Consider the following 21,811-nt stretch of genomic DNA (forward strand, 5'->3'; position numbering starts at 1 on the left):
TCCCCCAACCCCGGCATCTGAGCCTAGATTATGGGAGAGGCATTTAACTCTCAGCTGCGTAAGGTCATGCCCTCCCCCATCACAACTCCACACAGAGCTGTCCTTTGAATCCCAGCACCTTCTGGGGATACAGAGTTACAGGCAGTTCAACCTGATGTAATCCTGATAAACTAATGCTAACGTCCCTCTAAGGCAAGTGTCAGGAGTGATGCTCGTTGCTACTTAACTTTCTAATAATCACACTTGGTTACTGCCAAGAAAGGTTGGTTGCATGGAGGTACCCAGAACGTTTCCATTTTGGACCTCATCTGAGAGGGCCTATTTTTTGTTTCCTTTGCGCCTTTCCCAAACCACCGCATTTGCAATGCCCCGTCACGTGCTGAGACTCGGTGGTCCACCTGCTTTGCAGCTAGACGCCGAGGTGCACCTGCAGGTGCGCGCTGGCCAACTGCAGAGCGGCACGCCCCCCACACAGGACTGTCTGCACCTGCAGAGCGAGGCTTAACAGGTTTCTTGCATTGCTGTGCAAATTTGGCCCACAGTCATAGACTCTCGGAGAAACATTTCTTCACTAAAAAAAAAAAAACCAACGCTTTGTACATGAGGGTGCAGTTGTGGGGTATTATGGCGAATATACAAATATGGGATCCCAGAGGTGAACCTAGCTGTGGTTCCTTCGAGATGCCTGTGCCAGACCTGGCTCTGGATCATGTTCATTTAGGTTGATGATCTAGGTGCACTTATTTCCAAAACGTTCCGTCTCCTCTAGAGATTGGCCTAAGTGTAGTATTGAGAGCCTGTGTCCATTATTTTATCCCACTTGTCAACTTAATCACTTTACCTTAACAAATGGGGGCTTCTCTTCTGCCCTTACTGGAGTCCTTGTAAAGGAACTTGACTTTCCTGCTTATCAGGGTACAGAGATAGTCTGCTTTCTACCAACGCACTGTATGGAATTTAGAACATGGATTGCTGATTCGCCGAGACCGTCCACCTGCTTATTACTCTAAAATTGATCCCTCCTGTCTCCACATACTCCGTGTGCATGAATTGTGCATTATTAGAAGTGTGAGTGTGAGGGTTTCCATTTCCTCATCTTAGCCAAGAAAAGCCCAGAAGGTTTATCCCCAGGGCACACCAAAGTATAACATGGGATACTGAGGTCTCCTGCTCCCTAGGGAAATCAAAGTGTCTCTGTGGAACTAAGAGATTGATAAAGACTAAAACAGGACACAGTTCAGGGCCTTAGGAAAGGGGGAAAGTGCTAAGTTCCTTGCCTATTTTGTGCTCTTCTTTAAGTAAAGACAACTGGTAGAGAGGGGTGTGAGGTAAGAAATGGTAAAGCGATAAAATAAGGACCACCTGAACTCACGCTGACCACTTGTGGCAACTTTGGTTTCCTGCTGGGTTGTAAGTAGTTTGAAGTCGACAGTCAGGAGGCATCAAATCATTATCCCAATCACTACAAGCTGTTTGCTTTTACCTGTTGGGGGAAAACTAAACACACACCGAAGCCGTGAGTTTTCAAAAAGCAGCTCAGAGGCTGATCCCCACACCTTGGGTTTGTACCACACAGGTCCACATGCTGCACGCGTGTCCGCCTTGTAAAGACGTGTCACTGGGCTCCAGCTCATGGTATGCGGGGTGGCTGGACCCGGGAACAAGGCTGCTGTTGTTTCCAAGCTCAAACAGTGCTCGGCCTCGATGGTGTCCCTTTAAGGGAAATCTAGGGAAATGCTCTTGCCAGCGCTGGGATTTTATTTGCTAGAGGCCAAGTAGCAATGGCATGTGTTGGCTCCATAGCAACATGTCTGTGCAGCCAGAAAAAATATAATGACTATGGCAGCCAGTGTATCCTGGGCAGGTTGAGCACAGCCCCGATGCCTCCTTTTATTTTCCACCTTATCCTGGCCTGCCTTTCCCCTCCTGTAGAGAGTGTGGGCTGCTCTCTCTGCTTTAACACTTGCCTCCTGTCCCCACCGAGCTGGGGACTCGAGGAGGAGGAAGGCGGTGTCTGTAGTAAGATTCTGCAGGGCCCCGAGTGTGCCAGCAGAGCTGGCAGCACCCCCCTGCCTCAGCAAAGCCAAGTTGGTGGAGAGTCGGTCCTTTTCATCATCCCTGTGACCAAGCAGCCCTGGCAGGGTGGCTCAGTGGGCAGAGTACTTCTTGTATATTGCGGTCAGCTGCTCCTGGCTGGAAAGTGGGCAGGGAAACAGAGCGGTGTGAGATCTAGGGAAACAGAGGACCCGTTTAATGTGCTCCACAAGGATTGAGGAGACTCCTCCCGGGGCAGAGTGCAATGCCAGGTACGGTAGGGCTGCACCCAGAAATCAGTGCACATGGCACACCTTCTAGGAGCTTCCACCAGAGACGCAGTTTCCAACTGCAGTCTCTCCAGTGTGTGGGGTTGAGGTTTTAACATTTCTCTGATGTTTTCTCTAAAATCCTCCATGAAACCATTATAATCACTCTTGATATCAACAGATGCTTTTTTTCCCCCAAACTCCTGAAACATTTAAAAAATCTTTACCATCTATTCGACATTTGGTTTGTATTTCCTTTTTTAATACATAATGCTTTGTGGGCCTGAACTCTCTTTCTAGTTAGAGGGTAAGGCCTTCAAGGTCAGGAACCATCTATCTTTCTCTTCATCTGTTTTTTATTTTTATCTCTAAGGCTCAGAACTGAGCGCTGTAGATAGTAACCATACATTAATATTTCTTCATGATAACATTATAGTCTCATCCAGTCTCATAAGGAAGCTTTGAGGCAAGTGTGTAAATATACTAAATTCTTTTAAATTCTTCAGAGAAAAGATAAATTCAAGAAATTCTTTAACTGCTGTGGTTTTAAAAAAAAAAACCACGTAGATATGAAATCACAAGGTAAGAATATCTCAAGACTTCACATTTCCTCTTCTTCCTCTTTGTGGCTACTGACCATGACCTGTGTACCGTAGGGTTTCACAGTGGCACTGAAGTCATCACCCCCCACCCCGCCTTCTTCTCCCCCAGTATTCACTACTTTGGTTGAATTAGCCTTATTATACCTTTTGGGCCAGGCCTCTCAGTCAAACCCCTAGTCATGTCTCTGGAGCTATTAAGAGATTGGAAGGATTTTTCATTCAGGTGACAGGTTTGATAGATTAGGATAGCGGTTCCTAATTTAGTTTTGAGGTCTGTTGGAGGAGGGAGGGTTTTGATTGTATAAAAACTTTTATCTTCAAAGAGTACTCTTCCCTTCCCAAGTCCTGAGCCAACTGAGAACCAAGATAAGTGTAATCGTAAGGCAGATGGAGCCAGGGTGCACCTCGGTGGCTGATGACAGTTAACTGAGTTAGAAGTTGTATCTTAGGTTGAGAACCAAAAAGAGCTTCCCAGCTCATTCTCTAGTCTGGGCCTGAGCACAGTCTACCCGCAGGAAAGTTTTGGGTCTGCAGGCCACTGTCTGCGTGAAGAAGGAAGGAAAAAGAGACCCCAGTTCTGTGCACCCCCCACCCCCACCCCTGTGCTCAACATTTTAACTCTACCCAGTGGTGGATTAACGCTACCCAGTGGAGTTAGTTTCCCAAGGAGAGGCATGGTCCACACCGGGTTTAGCCTCCAGCCAGCTACCTCACTCCACATCCTTGGGAAAGAAAAAGGATGAAGTAAAAGGCCAGGAGGGCTTCCAGAAAATCCTTCCCATAGAAAACAGAGGAATGGAGTGTGCTGTTGGCCTCTGGCTCTGCTTTCATCTCTCACTCTCCACACTTTGGTCCCCAGTCTCCCTCTCGCCATCTCACCCACTGGGTTTTCTTCGTAGCTCCTTGGCTCGTGCATCTGTTTACTGGTTTATTGTTAGTCTCCTCTTTTAGAACGTGAGTGAAAGCAGAAACCTCATCAGTATCATTAACTGCTGAATCGCAGTACTTAAAGCTATACGCGCACATAGGAGGCATTTGATTAAACCTTTGGATACATTAAATGTTTTTATTGCCTCTTCTCACATTTAATTGCCTGGATGTCCTTGTGCTCCATCTTGCCTGGCACATACCTATTCATATCATAACACTCAGTTCATCTGCCAGTTCTCTATGGAATCTGCCAGTTTCCCTTCTTCCAAGGGGAAGGAGCACCATTTTGTTTGTAACCAGTTGCCAGGAGTGTGTGTGTGTGTGTGTGTGTGTGTGCGCGCGCGCGCACGCGCTCACACCTGTCTGCATCTTCTTTGAGTGTTTACACCTGTGTGCTCTCTTTCTGGATCTGGTTCTGTAACACTTCAGTTCACTTATTTGTTTATATATTTATCACCTTTACTGGATTTTAAACTCCTTGGGAACTGGGAAACCTTATTTGTCCCTGTTTCTGTACTATCTGCCATGTAGTAGGTGCTCAGTAAATGTAAATGATATTAGCACTCTTTACCACATGCCAGGTACTGCTGTGTCTTAGTGCTTAAAACAACTTTCTAAGTACTTCCGTGTATTAACGTATGTAATCCTCACAACAAGCTTACCAGATACATTTTTAATTCTCACAGATAAGGAAACTGGGGCATAGAGAGTTGAGGTGACTAGCCTATGGTCTCACAGCTAGTCTGTTTCTATAGCTGTTACTGTCTGCTGATTCTCAGAGAAGGACCATATAGACGGGTGAATGAATGACTAAATGGGAACCCTAGAAGCCCAGATGCATATCGTTAAACAGGGCCACAGTAAGAAATGATCACCAAGCCGACCTGTGATTAGCCATGGTTGATGTAGGTCCCTGGATGAATCCCTAAAGTTTTATAGTAGCTATTGTGCTTAATTCCTAATTACCCATGCCAGCAGAGTGGTATTAGTTAATGAAAGTAAATAATTGTCATTATATTTGGGGGATTATTTCTTAATGGGAAAATTATTAAATCATCAATTACGAGTTACAGTTGCTCTGTGTAAGGCTCACTGCTAAATTTGGGGAGAAATGGGAGGTCAGAGAAAGTGAGTTGGAGAGTGAAAAGGAGAACCCAGGAGTATAAACTAAGGTTGTCATGTTTAACAGGCTCTTGCTTAGTTGAAGAGGTGTGATGACAGGTAAAGTTAAGGAAATCAAAAGAAGTAAAGGGCAGTCAATGTGAGAATGATCACAAGGCGTTATTACACATGATTAATTGCCAAAAGGTGATAGTAGAGAAAATGAAAGCCATCGTGTTAGGATAGGATGGGCCTCATGCTTCAGAGAGTCAATCCTAAACTCTCACTGGCTTAACCAAGTAGAAGTTTCCTTCTCCCTGATCCAGCATGTGCTGTGAATCTGGTGTCTCTGCAGGGCACTGTCCTCCACGCATGGCTCCCCGATGCAGGCTGCATGGATCTTTTTATCCTACCATCTAGAGACCTCCCTGTGATCACAGGGGGAGAGAGAACTTGGAGAATTACACCAGCAATGAAATGCTTCAAAGCTTTGCCCTGGAAAGGGCATGTGCCACCTGCTATGTCCTAGACGAGGCATTCAGCCTTTTATACATAAGCTCCCACCTTTCCAATCCCCTCATTCCTTTTTGTGTTTCTCCCACCCAGCACACTGTAGGTGCTCCATGAATATCTGTAGGGTGAAGGAATGAGTGAACGTAGCAATGAACTGTCACTCGTGACTGATTGTGTTTATAACAGGAATGCACGTGACAGCCCCCGAACCCAGACTTGGAAAAACTAAGCCTGGCTTGAAGATGTTGATTAAAATTAAAAGAGCATTATTTAAAAAAAAAAAAAATAACAACAGAGCTGACATTGATTAGCCACGGTGAGTGGAAAATCATGAAGACATGAACAGATTAAATCCAGTCTAGCTGGTGGTAGAGATCCTGATAAAGCCCAGCCTTTCATGCTTCAGCCCTGTCTTGGCCCTGTCACTGTCTGTCCCTTGCGCAAAGTCACAGTTCATGTGTTATCTGGCGCCAGCTGCCCTTCTAGCCTTGTTCCTCCTGAACCAGGTAGAGGTTACTGTCCTCATTTTAAAATGAAGAAGCTGAATTAAGGAGAGGTTAACCTGTCCAGGATGCTGCCGTGATTCCAGCCCAGGTGTGTTTGACTGCACTGCACCGTCTCTCCCCTGCGTCAGGCTCTCTCACACGTGCACCTGCTGCCTTCAGTCCTGGGGTCTGGCAGACGGCAGCATCCACCTCCAGATCAATGGAGAAGGGGGTTCCAGACAGGGGCAAAAGCATGGCTGAGCCAAGCATAGCAGCCAAATGTGAAAAATAAGTTGGAAGCTCTGTGTGTGAATCAATATGGAAAGCAGTATGCTCATAGAGAGTGGGGCAGGTCGCACTGGAAAGGTAGGGAGGGGTCACAGCACATGTGTCAGACCAGAGAACGGGGCCTCTCAGCCACATCTCCATGTGTCGTATTTGATCAAGAGAAACCTGAATGCTGGGAGTACCAGTGATCACAGCCACTAACAGATTCCTAGAAAATGGGGCTTGTTTCTGGTTTGGGGGGGTGGTAGGTGGAGACGGAGGGGCCCTGCCTGTCATTGTTTTAATGTGGGCAGGGCAGTGCTGTGGAGAGGATCCTGAAATGAGGGTTCGTAATCACTGGAGATCTTTCAGCAAGCTGGTGATGGGACCAGCCGTGTTTCAGTGAGATTAGCTTTACAACTGTGTTCACGGCCTAGGAGATGGTGGGGAGAAAACCAGAGACGGTGGCCCTGGTTGGGAGGTTATTACAGGTAAAAGGAGATAAGACTTTGAAAACTTGGGAGCATTATGAAGGGACAGGTGTGGTTGACACTACAAGGAAAGAATTGACCAAAACAGAATGATTGTGTGGACGTAAGAAACAAGGAGAGGAGTTGGAGATAACTGACTTTTTGAGCCCAGGTAGCTATTGAAGGTGTCCTATGTTGTATATTTTTTGAGCTTTTTTTTTTTTTTTTTTTTTGCGGTATGCGGGCCTCTCACTGCTGTGGCCTCTCCTGTTGCAGAGCACAGGCTCCGGACGCGCAGGCTCAGCGGCCGTGGCTCACCGGGCCAGTCGCTCCGTGGCATGTGGGATCTTCCCGGACTGGGGCATGAACCCGTGTCCCCTGCATCGGCAGGCGGACTCTCAACCACTGCGCCACCAGGGAAGCCCTTGAGCTTATTTTAGTAACAGTGTTGTTCTATGAGTTGAGGCTTCTTGGGTAGAATTGGGGGTAGCCTTAGACCAAGATAAGCCCCCTTTGCATAACTGCGTATTGTCTTAACCACAACCTTATCTCTTCCTGCCCTGCCCTCCGCAAGGTTTAGGATCAATTCTTAAATCAGCAGCAAAGTCATCAGGCTGCAATTTCATCTCCGTCCTGGCCCTCTAGTGGAGATAATGGCTTAAACCTGGGCCGTTTAAACGTAGAATTAAAAACGTTGCAGCATCTAGCCCCTGATGAGAGAGGGCTCACCGTCCACGCCATGAGAACTGTCTTTCTCTCCTGCTAGTTTGCCTTGTTACCAGACTCAAGCTCCCCATGGCTCTGGGAAACACGTGGCAACATTTTGCTGGTTGGTCAAGGTTTTGCAAGCTGACAATTCATCTGAGCTTCACGAGGCCACTGTACATTGCTTTCTTGGTTGTTTTAGTCGGACAGGAGAGTGCCAGTTTTGATAGAAGGGAGAAAGAAGGCTGGTGTGACAGAGGGGGAATGTTTTGCATTCCTATTTTACTTTCTGGGGCTAGTCGTATCACATTTCATAGGCACCTGTCTCTAGTGGCAGAGGACAGTCTAATGAGAAGCTAAATTGTATGCAGTTCACACACCTCAAGTCTTAGCTCCCAAGAACCAGAGTGAGTGCTGAGTCCCTGGGATTCAGAAGTCCATCAGCCCCAGGTCTCTTTTCCTTGAATATGGGCTGGAGTTGGAGAGATGGTAGTAGGGGAGAAGAAAACCGCTAACCTCCTGTCTTCTTTTTCTCTGCTTTCTTTGTGGGTCTGGGAAGCTGGCATCTCTGGCCAGAGGTGCAGGAAGTGTGATAGAGGAGGAGGGCTTCAGGTCGCCGTCCCTCTCCCTGGAAGGCCCTTGGCCCTTCTGACACTGCCCTTGGTGGGTAGGCCTTCCTGCGTGCCCTAGTTGGCAAGTGAACTCCTCCTCTCTATGAAAGCTTTGCCCCTTCTCCAATCTGAGCAAGGAGTAGGGCCCTGCTTCGAGTGGGAGACACTTGGCATTCTCCATCATTTCAAGCCCTCTTACTAGCCCATAAAATCACCACAATTTGTTAGATTGATTCTTAAAATTCCTTTGAAATAGCAAGATGATCGGAAACCTCAATCATGTTTGGGTTGGGGGAGGGTGTACATTTAAACAGAAAGGCTGAACTATTTATAGATTGTGATGTATTATGTTTCAGGGAGAAGGTGGCAGTCAGCTTTGTTCCCCATCTTGTATAGTTTCAAGAGTAGTTTCTCACTTGTTACTAGAAGACTGTAAACATTTCGAATCTCCAGTGATATCTATATTCTTTTGATGTACTTTGCAGAGAAACTCAATCAGGAACAGGCTTCAGAGTAAGCTAACTAAAGCATCTTGGGCTTTTGATCACTTTCCATTAGCATGAACAGTAATCTCTGTCCTGTCGGATTTTGTTTGAAAGGGCGTTTGCTGTTTAATGAAGATAAACACGTTGCTGGGTATTTAATACATCTTCTCAACTCAGGGACTGAAAAATTCATACGTGAGATTAGCCCTGTTGCCAGAGAGGGGATTTTCAATGTCCCAAACATTTCTCTAGCCATTGGCTGAACTTTTGAAGTGTGCTTGTGCTAAAAAGAACAGATACTGAACAGATATGTCATTTACAAAGCCTTCTGTTTCAATGGTGGGTCCCAGGGGCCTTTCAACCACGTTGTTGCTCTGTAATATTTGGTCAAAGGAAACCTGAGTGTAAGGAGGACACGTGATCACAGCCACTAACAAATTCTTAGAAAGTGATGCTTGTTGTTTGTTGCTGGTTAGATGGTGGCTGTGTGGGGCAGGGGGTTTGAGCCGCTTTTCTTGTCACTGTTTTAATGCATATTCTGCTGTTGCTACTGACTCCGGCTTTGACTCTTGCTCTGACTTGCAGGAGGGAGAGTATAACTGCTCTTCTTGGTGTCTGAAAACCTATGGGGAGAAATCTGAGAAGGCAGGTCGCAGGGCCAGCCATAGGCTTTGCTCAGCCCATTCTGTTGCTCTTTGCTTGCTGACATATTGGGAGAAAAAAAAAGGCTTGGGTTCTAAAGTTGATTCTGTCTTAAGAGAAGAGTGCCTTTTACATGTTCAGAACTTGGAAATGCTGTTTTTAAAATAAATTTAGTATTTGAAAAGCAGGTGTCCAAGGAGTACAGATTGCTAATTGAAAGAGAACAGTAAACAAAGCAGTTGCTTCCCTGTTAATGTAAAATGCATTCCTTTCCCATCGAGTTGAGGGGAGGATTGGAGATGTGCCTATGGTCACATGCAGCTGTCTGTAGGTTCTGTGACCATTGTAGATTCCATGGCTCCACATCAGAGTCACTTGTGTCTTCTGCAGGAGTTATATTTAGGGCCACGCAAACAAGTGGTGCTTTCTGAGGGAGGGGGACAGTGTATTAAAATTCTGTGCTAACACCTTTCCTCTCAGCCCGGGTGGCAGAACTTCTGAGGGTGAGAACATTCCTGTCGCTGTGAGGCTGAGTGGAGGGGGTGCCCCGTGTGTTCTGCTGCCGGCTCACACCTGGCTGCCTCGGGGCATCCTGTCCTGTCACTAGACTTACCCTCGAGTCTGCACAGAGATCAGAGGGACCTGGTGAGGAGAAAGATGGGAGCAAGGTCAGAGCTGCACACTTAGCAGCTCAGGTGCAGGAGGAAGCCGGGCTACCTGGGAGGGTCCTCTCGCGGTGGGTCAGCCCCTCAGGCAGCGTGGTGGCCTGAGACGGACCTTCTCACCCCTGCTGATGCCCCCACAGAGTCCATCATGTTTGCTCCAAGCCTCCGCAGCCTCACTTCTCTGTTCCCTGCTCCCTGAAGGCCACTTGTGCAGTGGGTGTATTAACTTGAATTTCTGAGATCATGAGTGAGCAGTTTGGAGAAGGTGGTAGATGCTCCAGGCTTCTACCCCTAGTCCTGCAATAGACTCGAGCTTATTCACTTAGTGTCTCTTGTGTTACGAGACAAAGGAGGTTAGGGATAAGTCCTGTTATGGAAGTTGTTTGCTGCCTGTCCATTTATGAGGGGGAGTGGAAGATAGAGGCGGGGGCCCTGTAAATTCCCATGCACGTTTTCTCCTGTTCGAAGTATGAAGTCAGGATAATTGGATTCGCGTGCGGATGCCCCCTAGTGGCCAGCACGGGGCCCTTGAAGAAGGCCGGTCCCAACTGCCACGGCCTCCCATCCCCAAGGAAACGCAACACCCACTTCACAGGAGCTGAGTGTCGCATCAACTCTGTATTTCCTTACTGCGCTTTGTCTACCACGTAGGAAACAAATCCAAAGCATTGTTACAGAACAGAGAAAGAAGTGCTCTTGCTACACTAAAGGAGGAGAACTCTTAGGTCTGTAGCATGTCTGTATAATAAGTCTAATATGTTCATGGCCAAGTGATGCACTAAAGGCGAATTATACTATTGGCAATAGTGGGCAAGTCCTCTGCTGGCTTCCTACCCTTAAGTAGACAAGCTTTATAAAACTTCAAAAATTTCTCAGCCGTTTAGTTGGCCAAGGCAAAATTTGTTTTCCTCACGCAGAAGGTTGATATATATAGTTAACCTTCTGCTTGCTGACTGTAGAGCTTTCATATAGTCTTATATAACGAAAGCTTTATTCACTCATGATTATCTTTTGAATGAATTGTGTAAATTCTGTTTCTGATGAATTTTTTTTCTAGTCAGTTCAACCAGTCAAGTATGAAATGAGGGGCTAGTGTGAGCTTGATCAAGTGCATAGGAATCACCTTGGGGTCTTGTTAAAATGCACTTTCTGACCCTCTTAGGGCTGAGGTGAGGCCTGAGATTCCGGATTTCTAAGAAGCTTCCAGGTGATGCCAAAGACCACACTTAGAGAAACAAAATAATAGTTGAGTAGCAAGGTGGTAGGTGATGCAGTCTGTGTCCTCCAGAATCTTATGAGCTAAAAAGGGACTCGAAAAAGTATTCAAGTAATTAGGGCATAAGACAGAACATAATGAAGTGTACAATGAAAGTAAAAACATGCTTTAGGGAGTTAAGAGATGGAAATGATCACTTCTGATTGGGAAGATCTGGAAGTTTTTCATGGAGAAGGTGGTTTTTGAAATTGGAGTTGAGATTTGGGTTAGTCTGCAGCAGCGGTGGGTAGGAGTGGTGAAGGCAAATGAGTCAAAAAGCATAGATTCTGGAAAATGAAGAGTATGTCCAAGGAACAAGCAGGAGCCCATTTGCCTGGGGTGGGGAAGGTATGAGATACAGTTGGAAAAGTAAGTAGAAGTGATACTATGGACTGTCAGGCAGTGTAGGATGAAAACTCTGGACTAAAATCAAGTAGATTTTAGTTTGTTTGTAGATTTTCTGATGATGCCCATTCTAACTGGTGTGAGGTGATAACTGCATTGTAGTTTTGTTTTACATTTCTCTAATAATTAGTGATGTTGAGCAGCTTTTCATGTGCCTCTTGGCCATCTGTATATTTTCTTTGGAGAAATGTCTATTTAGGTCTTCTGCCCATTTTTGGATTGGGTTGTTTGTTTTTTTAATATTGAGCTGCATGAGCTGCTTATATATTTTGGAGATTAATCCTTTGTCCGTTATTTGTTTGCAAATATTTTCTCCCATTTTGAGGGTTGTCTTTTTGCCTTGTAGTTTTCGTTGCAAAGGCTTTGAAGTTTCATTAGGTCCCATTCATTTATTTTTGTTTTTATTTCCATTACTCTAGGAGGTGGATCAAAAAAGACCTTGCTGTGATTTATGTCAAAGAGTGTTCTTCCTATGTTTTCCTCTAAGAGTTTTATAGTGTCTGGTCTTACATTTAGGTCTCTAATCCATTTTGAGTTTATTTTTGTGTATGGTGTTAGGGAGTGTTCTCATTTCATTCTTTTACATGTAGCTGTCCAGTTTTCCCAGCACCACTTATTGAAGAGACTCTCTTTTCTCCATTCTATATCTTTGCCTCCTTATAGATTAGTTGACCATAGGTGTGTGGCTTTATCTCTGGGCTTTCTATCCTGTTCCGTTGATCTATATTTCTTTTTTTGTGCCAGTACCATATCATATTGTCTTGATTACTGTAGATTTGTAGTATAGTCTGAAGTCAGGGAGTCTGATTCCTCCAGCTCCGTTTTCTTTCCCTCAAGACTGCTTTGGCTATTCGGGGTCGTCTTTTGTGTCTCCATACAAATTTTAAGATTTTTTGTTCTAGTTATGTTTAAAAAAAAATGCCACTGGTAATTTGATAGGGATTGCATTGAATCTGTATATTGCTTTGGGTAGTATAGTCATCTTCACAATATTGTTACTTCCAATCCAAGAACGTGATATGTCTCTCCATCTGTTTGTGTCATCTTTGATTTCTTTCATCAGTGTCTTATAGTTTTCTGAGTACAGGTCTTTTACCTCCCTAGGTGGGTTTATTCCTAGGTATTTTATTCTTTTTGTTGCAGTGGTGAATGGGATTGTTTCCTTAATTTCTCTTTCTGATCTTTCATTGTTAGTGTATAGGAATGCAAGAGATTTCTGTGCATTAATTTTGTATCCAACTTTACCAAATTCATTGATTAGCTCTAGTAGTTTTCTGGTGGCATCTTTAGGATTCTCTATGTATAGTATCATGTCAACTGCAAACAGTGACAGCTTTACTTCTTTTCCAATTTGTATTCCTTTTACTTCTTCTCCAATTGCCGTGGCTAGGACTTCCAAAACTATGTTGAATAATAGTGGTGAGAGTGGACATCCTTGTTTTGTTCCTGATCTTAGAGGAAGTGCTTTCAGTTTCTCATCACTGAGAATGATGTTTGCTGTGGGTTTGTCGTATATGGCCTTTATTATGTTGAAGTAGGTTCCCTCTATGCCCACTTTCTGGAGAGTTTTTATCATAAATGGGTGTTGAATTTTGTCAAAAGCTTTTTCTGCATCTATGGAGATGATCATATGGTTTTTCTTCTTCAGTTTGTTAATATGGTGTATCACGTTGATTGATTTGTGTATATTGAAGAATCCTTGCATCCCTGGGATAAATCCCACTTGATCAAGGTGTATGATCCTTTTAACGTGTTGTTGGATTCCGTTTGCTAGTATTTTGTTGAGGATTTTTGCATCTATATTCATCAGTGATATTGGTCTGTAATTTTCTTTTTCTGTAGTATCTTTGTCTGGTTTTGGTATCAGGGTGATGGTGGACTCATAGAATGAGTTTGGGAGCATTCCTTCCTCTGCAATTTTTTGGAAGAGTTTGAAAAGGATGGATGTTAGCTCTTCTCTAAATGTTTGATAGAATTCACCTGTGAAGCCATCTGGTCCTGGACTTTTCTTTGTTGGAAGATTTTTAATCACAGTTTCAATTTCATTACTTGTGATTGGTCTTTTCATATTTTCTGTTTCTTCCTGGTTCAGTCTTGGAAGGTTATATCTTTCTAAGAATTTGTCCATTTCTTCCAGGTTGTCCATTTTATTGGCATAGAGTTGCTTGTAGTAGACTCTTAGGATGCTTTGTGTTTCTGCAGTGTCTGTTGTAACTTCTCCTTTTTCATTTCTAATTTTATTGATTTGAGTCCTCTCCCCCTTTTTCTTGAGGAGTCTGGCTAATGGTTTATCAATTTTGTTTATCTTCTCAAAGAACCAGCTGTTAGTTTTATTGATCTTTGCTATTGTTTTCTTTGTTTCTATTTCATTCATTTCTGCTCTGATCTTGATGATTTCTTTCCTTCTGCTAACTTTGGGTTTTGTTCTTCTTAGCTCCTTTAGGTGTAAGGTTAGGTTGTTTATTTGAGATTTTTCTTGTTTCTTGAGGTAGACTTGTATTGCTATAAACTTCCCTCTTAGAACTACTTTTGCTGCATCCCATAGGTTTTGGCTCATCGTGTTTTGTTGTAATTTGTCTTTGGGTATAAGTGTTCTCCAGTTTGTGAGTCACCCACCCAGCAGTTATGGGATTTGATTTTACTGAGATTGCACCCCTCCTACCGCCTCATTGTGGCTTCTCCTTTGTCTTTGGATGTGGGGTGTGTTTTTTGGTGAGTTCCAGTGTCTTCCTGTCGATGATTGTTCAGCAGTTAGTTGTGATTCTGGTGCTCTTGCAAGAGGGAGTGAGCGCACGTCCTTCTACTCTGCCATTTTGAACCAATCTCCGTCCTTGTGCTTCGTCTAAAATAGCTTCTTACCCTGCTTTGCTCTTTTCGTAACACTTTTTGCTATCTGACATGATTTTTTATTTGTGCCAAGTATGGCAAGTAGGGCCAAGACTTGCCCTCAAGGAGCTTATAGTCAACTGGAAGAGGTAGACAATAAATACATAAACGAATATATATAATGAGAAATGAAGGAAAAATGAGAAAAAATAACAAGGGGGAGGGATGGAGCCACTTTAGCTTGGGTGGGCAGGAAAAGCCTGGCTTAGGAGATGACATTAACCTGAAGATAGGCAGAGCAACCGGCATATGCAAAAGCCTTGAGATGAGAAGTGCTTGGCACATTCAAAGAACCTGATCTTGAACCCATGTGGCTGAAGACCAGGGTGAGTTCGAGGGCTGTGAAGTTAGAGTTGGCAAGCCACAGAAGTGAAGAACCTTGGAATTGACAAGGAGGTTCGAGTCTGTTAAGTACCTGGAAAGTCACGTGAGGGCTTAAACACTCAGGGTGGATTAGAGGATGGCAAGGAAGCAGGGAACGGGGAAGGAAAACCTGTAGTTGGCCTGAGAGGAAGTGATGGTGGTTTGGACTTGAATGGTGGTAGCAACCTCAGAGAGAGGTAGGTGAGTTCAAGACGCATGTATTCTCAAGGTCTGCGGTGCAGGACTTGTAGTTTTCTGCTGTGGATGAAGGATAGGGACGTGGTCACTGGGCTAATTCCTAGGTTTCTGGCTTGAGCAAGTAAGGAAATGAATGTGTCGCTCACAGAGATGGGGAGAACAGGCACAAAACAGAATTTTGAAAATGTTGAGTTTAAGGTGTACATGAGACATTCTTTTTTTAAAAAAAAATGTGGTGGAATACAGAATTTGCCATTTTAAGCTGTTCAGTTCAGTAGTGTTAAGTATGTACATGTTGTGCCCCCAATCTCCAGAACTCTTTTCATCTTGTAAAACTGAAACTCCACATTCATTAAATAATAACTTCCCATTCTTCTCCCCCAGCCCCTGGCAAGCACCGTTTAACTTCCTGTCTCTATGAAGTTGAGTACTCTCAATATATCATATAAGTGGATTCTAGATACCATATAAGTATTTGTCCTTTTGGGACTGACTTACTTCACTTAGCACAGCTTTCCTAAGGTTCAGCCATACTGTAGCGTATGTCAGAATTTCCTTCCTTTTTAAGGCTCAATAATATTCCACTGTATGTATATACATTTTGTTTATTCACACTTGGGTTGCTTTCACCTTTTGGTTTTTGGGAATAATGCTATGAACATACGTGTACAAATATCTGTTCAAGTTCCTGCTTTCAATTCTTTGGGAAAATACCCAGAAGTACAACTGCTGGATTGTATGGTAATTCTAGTTTTAATTTTTTGAGGAGCCATTGTACTGTTTTCCACAGTGGCGTCACTGTTTTCACATTCCTACCAACAGTGCACAAAGGTTCCGCTTTCTCTACAGCCTTGCCTGTGCTTGTTTTCTGTGTTTTTGTTAGTAGCTATCTTAAGGGGTGTGAGGTGGTGAGACATTCTTTTTAGTAGATATTTCAGGTAGGGTGTTCTGTCTTCAGATCTACAGATCAAGAAGAGGTTTGGGTGTGACATACAGGTTCAAATTTAAGCTATCATCCATCCTTTCAGTGAGGTTTTTTTTCCAACTTGACTGTAAACATTTTTTTTTAATATATATTTATTTATTTATTTTTGGCTGCATTGGGTCTTTGTTGCTGTGTGGGCTTCTCATTGTGGTGGCTTCTCTTGTTGCGGAGCGTGGGCTCTAGGCACGCAGGCTTCGGTAGTTGTGGCTCACTGGCTTCAATAGTTGTGGCTCGCTGGCTCTAGAGCGCAGGCTCAGTAGTTCTGGCACTGCGGGCTTAGTTGCTCCACGGCATGTGGGATCTTCCCATATCAGGAATCGAACCCATGTCCCCTGCATTGGCAGGCGGTTTCTTAATCACTGCACCACCAGGGAATCCCGACTGTAAACATTTTAAGAAGTTAGAGATTCAGCTCAAAGAGTCAGATTTTTACTTAAACTATTTAGCCTCACAAGCATATATATATATTTTGGCTGTGTTGGGTCTTTGTTGCTGCGTGTGGGCTTTCTCTAGTTGGGGCGAGCAGGGGCTACTCTTTGTTGCAGTGTGTGGGCTTCTCATTGTGGTGGCTTCTCTTGTTGCAGAGCACGGGCTCTAGGCACATGGGCTTCAGTAGTTGTGGCTCGCGGGCTCTAGAGCGCAGGCTCAGTATGTGTGGCTCACGGGCTTAGTTGCTCTGCGGCATGTGGTATCTCCCCAGACCAGGGCTTGAACCCGTGTCCCCTGCATTGGTAGGTGGATTCTTAACCACTGCGCCGCCCGGGCAGCCCACAAGCATGTTTTGAAGTCATAGTAGATTAACTTAAAAACATTCCTTTTTTTTCTACTTCATATTAGTTCTGTAAAAAAAAAAATAATTTGTTTGCAACTTCATAGTGCTAGTGTCTTTGTCATCTTTTGAACCACTTTATAAGTCATCTGATACAGCATTCCAGGGCAGATTATCTTGACTTCCATCTAAGTCATCTGAGATACAAATATGTTTTGAATCTGTGTGCGGTGCTGTCAACAAGAATTGTATCCCAAGCCACAAGTACCCATGTCTATATCTATTGATTACATTTTAAATACCTTTCCAGCCAAAACAAATCACATAGCCAAGCTCAGTTAATGTGCACATGGATACAAGGAGGCATGATATATTGGGGACCATTACTATAACAATATGGGTACCAAACAATATTGAGAGAGTTTTTTTCTACCCTTCCAGTGAGTATGTATTTACAAACTATACAGCATAACCACTTACTGTGTTGCTTTAGAAAGCAATCTTTAAAATCCTTTTTTATTTATGTGACATTCATTCTTTTCAACTGTAAAGTCCTACTCCCAAGAATAATTACTAGCTAAATCTGTTTTCTTCCTTTAAAAGAAAACAACAACAACAACAAAAAAAACCCAGCAATGCTGCTAGGTGACTTTGTTAGCATTGCAAAACTAGCTTTGACGGAGGGGGTTTCAAGAGAATGTTTTCTATAGAGAGTACTTTGTTGTTTAAAATAATGTTTAGGAGAGCAACAAATAATATGATAAACTTTCTGTGGACTCAAGAATTAAGGGAACTCAATCTCTTCTGAGGGATACATTTGTGAAGAACCTTCCCTTCGCCTTATACTCAGGCATACGTTGTCAATTATAAACTTGGCTTTGGAGACTTCAGTGTAAGGAAGTTTCCATACAGTGAGAGTCCTTAAACACTAAAGTAGTGATTGAGCCCATTTCTCATAAAGGTTTGCGAAGAAAAATACTTGTCCTGCCTATTTGAAGTTCAGTCTTTCCTAGAGGCATAAGAAACCATTCAGCGTTCATTCTGACTTTGCAAAGCTGACCCATCTGTCCATCCATTTATTTCTTCATTAATTTCAAGCACCTTCTATAGTTTAGAGAATTTCTAAGCACAATGTAATAGAAAAGCTTTATTTTTATCAGTTTGGGCAAGAAAGGGAGGAATAGCGACAAATATTAAACCAAAAAGATTTGTATTGCTATTACCTGAAAAATTGGACAAATCCATATTGAAAGTTCTTAACCACATCTCATAGATTTGATTTAGGAATTCCATTATATTTTAAGACTCAAAGCATGATGATCTGTTTCTGCAGTGATAATTTGGGTAAGGAAGAGAGGATTCTAAAGAAGCAGCCTTAATATATAATATGGGAGGAATATATGTATTTGGTCGCCAGCTGGTCATTTGTCTACCCATCCATCCATCGTTTCATTTATTTTTACCATTATCAACTTAATACAGTGTTATCAGTAATCACAAGCATGCCCTTTACTCTCTTAGCATGGAAGAGAATTAGGTAAAAATAAGTACTGCAAAAATTTTTTTCCTCTTACCTTTAAGCTACAAGCTTTGTATCCTAATTAGGCCCACTGGGCGGAGTTCATCACTTTGACTTCCCTAAAACAAATACTGATATTGTTCATTTCACATCTTTGACTTGGGAATTGCAAAGTGATTTACCAATGATAACTCATCAATCCTCCTAACACTTCTGAACAAGACATCAGAATTCGTGAACTCAGCATAAAAGTGGATTCTTTGTTTTCCAGAGAATTTAAATGGTTTGCTACCATTAAATAAGAAGTGAGGAGAAGAATTAAAGCTAAAATTGTCCTTTTCTATACTGCTTCGTGACCTGACCTACAGAAAATGTCTTATTTTCTGGAAATTAAAAAAGGGGGAGGGGGTGGGGAAGCATCAGCTTTGCTCATGTAAAAGTATTAAATAAGACCATACTAGAGAAAAATCATTAGAACCTCCAAATGACCATTTTCCTTAAAACACTTTCTTCATTGGATTCGGTTCTTAATAAAATGATGAACTTGAAAATGATACAGCCTGCTTGCTGTCACCCAAAGGATGAATCACAGCATGTGAACAAATGAAAACAAATCACCAGCTAAAAGGTCCAACCTCTGTTACCCTGGTAATAGTTCTCATTTTTCCAGGGCTTCCAGTGGTCTTTCATTCCTGTGTAACTCAGTTTATAATAAACCCTGATGCCAAGATTTTTCAGTCAGTTCCCTGCCCAAACCACGATGCTCTCAGCCTGGGAGTAGGTACTGTCCGCAGATGAAGTGAAAAGGAGAATCACAAAAAGAGGATTATTTCTTCCGGGAGGAAAAGGGATAGCGTACTGCTCATTGTGACATTCACAGTGCTGGGTCTGTGGAGGCTTTTATGAGAAAGCAGAGATTTTTATAATTCACTTAGTCTGGCAAGTGAAGTAACAATAAAATTCCTTAAATGTCTAAAAGATAGAAGCATAGCAGTTTGTTCTCACTCATCTGAAGTTATCACCGAGACCCTAATTTGCTTTCTCTGTGACCATGCTTTTGGAATGAGGGCCTCGTGACAATGCACACGGGTTGGTTATAGTACAATATTTCAGGAAATTTAAATACTCTGTAGACAGCTGCAGTTTTGTTAAGGAACAAAGCCTACTTTTTCAGCAAATCTGGCTTGTTTTCATATTAAATGCCACCTTCCCCCCTTTTTTTGCAAGGAGAGGTCTCCAGCTCTCATTGCTGTGTCTAACTTCCTATTTTAGTAGGCTGCTGGTGCCCTTATCCCTTCCTATGAAGCCCACAGGTGTTCTTTACCTTATTAACTTTAACATTTGGGATGTCCAGCCTACCCTAATGATAGAAACTCAAAAATAGGACTGATACCAGCATCCTAGGCACACCTGATAGGGACCTTTTCCACGCTGTTTACTTATTTCTTGGTAAAAACAAAATCTGGTAGTATCGGTGCTGGCTTGTTAAACTTGATACATCGTAGGCATACTTGATGAGTCAAGGTTGACATGTGGGTTGTGATGTGCTTGTTACCTTCTTTCAGTCAGGGCCGGTTGCCCACCTAGTGTGTATCTAGATATCCAAGCTGATCACAGCCGAGAGGGAGAACTTTAGATTGTTTCTGGCTTGAGCTTTGGCCCCGTGCTCAGGGATCTAGGCTCCCCAGAAGGTGTACGTAGTTCACTGATATGAAGTGGAAGGTAGTAACTGTGATCCAAGTTGGAAAATAGAACGAGAGCTACAAAAGTGGAAGCAGGGGAGCTGAACACAGGAAGAGGTGGGCTCTTCCCCTCAACTGGCCCCAGCCAGCCGTGCAGAGTGGGTGGTGTCTCAGCACTTCCCCTTGAGGACTCTAGGCGAAGTCAGAGAGGTATTGAATGTTGCTGCAGGAAGGAGGTCAGGAATATCTTAACCCTGTTTGAATGTTAATTTGCCCTGTGTAATTTACACACGGTGAACCTGAGGCCGGAGCAGTGGAGACTTTTAGGGGGTAGCAGTTAGCATGGGATCCCAGCCTGGCGTCCGGGTCACCTGCTGGCCTCTACCAGCCACCAGAATGACTTGTCACCCTTTTTAAGTGCTTCTACTTTACTTTGCTTCATAGTCCTCTAAGTGTAAGATCAAAAATGTGATCACGAGATGCAAACATTTTAAACTAGAAATCTAACTGTACAAATACAAAATATGTACCGGCTTTCTCTAATTTCTCTGATCCACTGATGATAAGATGCTCCATAGATTTAATGATTAGTTTCCTGGGGGAATGAAAGACATGCTCTCACTTTTTTTATGTGCTCATGATATATAAAACCAGTCCTAAGTTCAGAAATGTTAAAATATGGAACATAAAATCATATGGGTATCACATATAAGCTATGTGTATTAGATATAGGCTCTTTGACACACATGCATCTGTTTCTTAAAGGCATGCATTCCATGGAGCCCCAAACAGTCCTGGGGTGAAAGCTGACTCCTAACAGCTCCTGTTAATAGGGATCAGTGAGGGCTTAAGAGAAAAATCCAGAAGACTCATTTCTAGCAACCTAAACTGCTAGCTAATAGCTAGGAGTTTCACTGACCATATGTCTTGACCACATTTCGCACTAAGGGAGGTCCCAAGTGTGGATGAAAAAGCGTGAGATACACAGCAGGTGGGGCAAAGGGGAAGTGAAGAAGCTGGGTATTCCAAGCCCTAGATCATTAAACTTCATTCTTAAGAATTTTTTAAAAATATATTTATGTACAGAATTTCAGTTTTGCAAACTGAAGAGTCTGGAGATGGATGATGGTGGTGGTCACACGCAGTGTGAATGTACTTAATGCCACTGAAGTGTACACTTAAAAAAGTTTAAGATGAGGGCCTCCCTGGTGGCGCAGTGGTTGGGAGTCCGCCTGCGGATGCAGGGTATACGGGTTCGTGCCCCGGTCTGGGAGGATCCCACATGCCGCGGAGCGGCTGGGCCCGTGAGCCATGGCCGCTGGGCCTGCGCGTCCGGAGCCTGTGCTCCGCAACGGGAGAGGCCACAGTGGTGAGAGGCCCGCATACCGCAAAAAGAAAAAAAAAAAAAAAAAAAAAAAAGTTTAAGATGGTACAATTTATGCTCTGGGTATTTTGCCATAATTTTTAAAGTATGTACCTATACATGTCTATGTGTACTTATATAAATGTTTTCCACGGGTTGGATGAAAATGGTTCAACCCACGTCACTCATCCATCCATTCATCCATCTTCATTCATTCACTCAACAAACATATATTAAGCCCCTACTATGTGCTAAGACCTGTGCTAAATTGTATTGTACAACTGAAAATACAATATACTCTCTGTCCTTGACTTATTTACAAGTTAGTGTACATGAATGCCACATGAACAATAACCACCACCCATCATGGTGAGGCAAAAATGAATGTATATACGGAGTTAAGACGGTATCCAGCTATGCAGAGTTGTGGTGTCTTGGCACTTGTCATGTAGGTGAAGGACATGAAGGGCTCACGTGCTGAGGGACAGCTTGGACAAAGCATGGGGAACAAACAGGTGGTGCATAATGCATGCAGTGAACAGTTGACACTCCATTATGGATGACTTGACGATGTGTCATGTGGCTGGTGGAGTGGTGAGCTCATAAG

At 43.4% G+C, this 21,811-nt stretch overlaps 1 protein-coding gene across 4 annotated transcripts in view; it reads left to right on the forward strand.

The window, feature by feature from the left end:
- ATXN1 (ataxin 1) overlaps positions 1-21,811 on the forward strand; it is a 414,991-nt gene that overhangs the window by 220,003 nt on the left and 173,177 nt on the right. The gene's annotated exons all lie outside the window — the stretch shown is intronic.

The sequence above is a fragment of the Mesoplodon bidens genome (assembly GCF_964165515.1).
Source record: "Mesoplodon bidens genome assembly, chromosome: 10".
NCBI lineage: Eukaryota > Metazoa > Chordata > Mammalia > Artiodactyla > Ziphiidae > Mesoplodon > Mesoplodon bidens.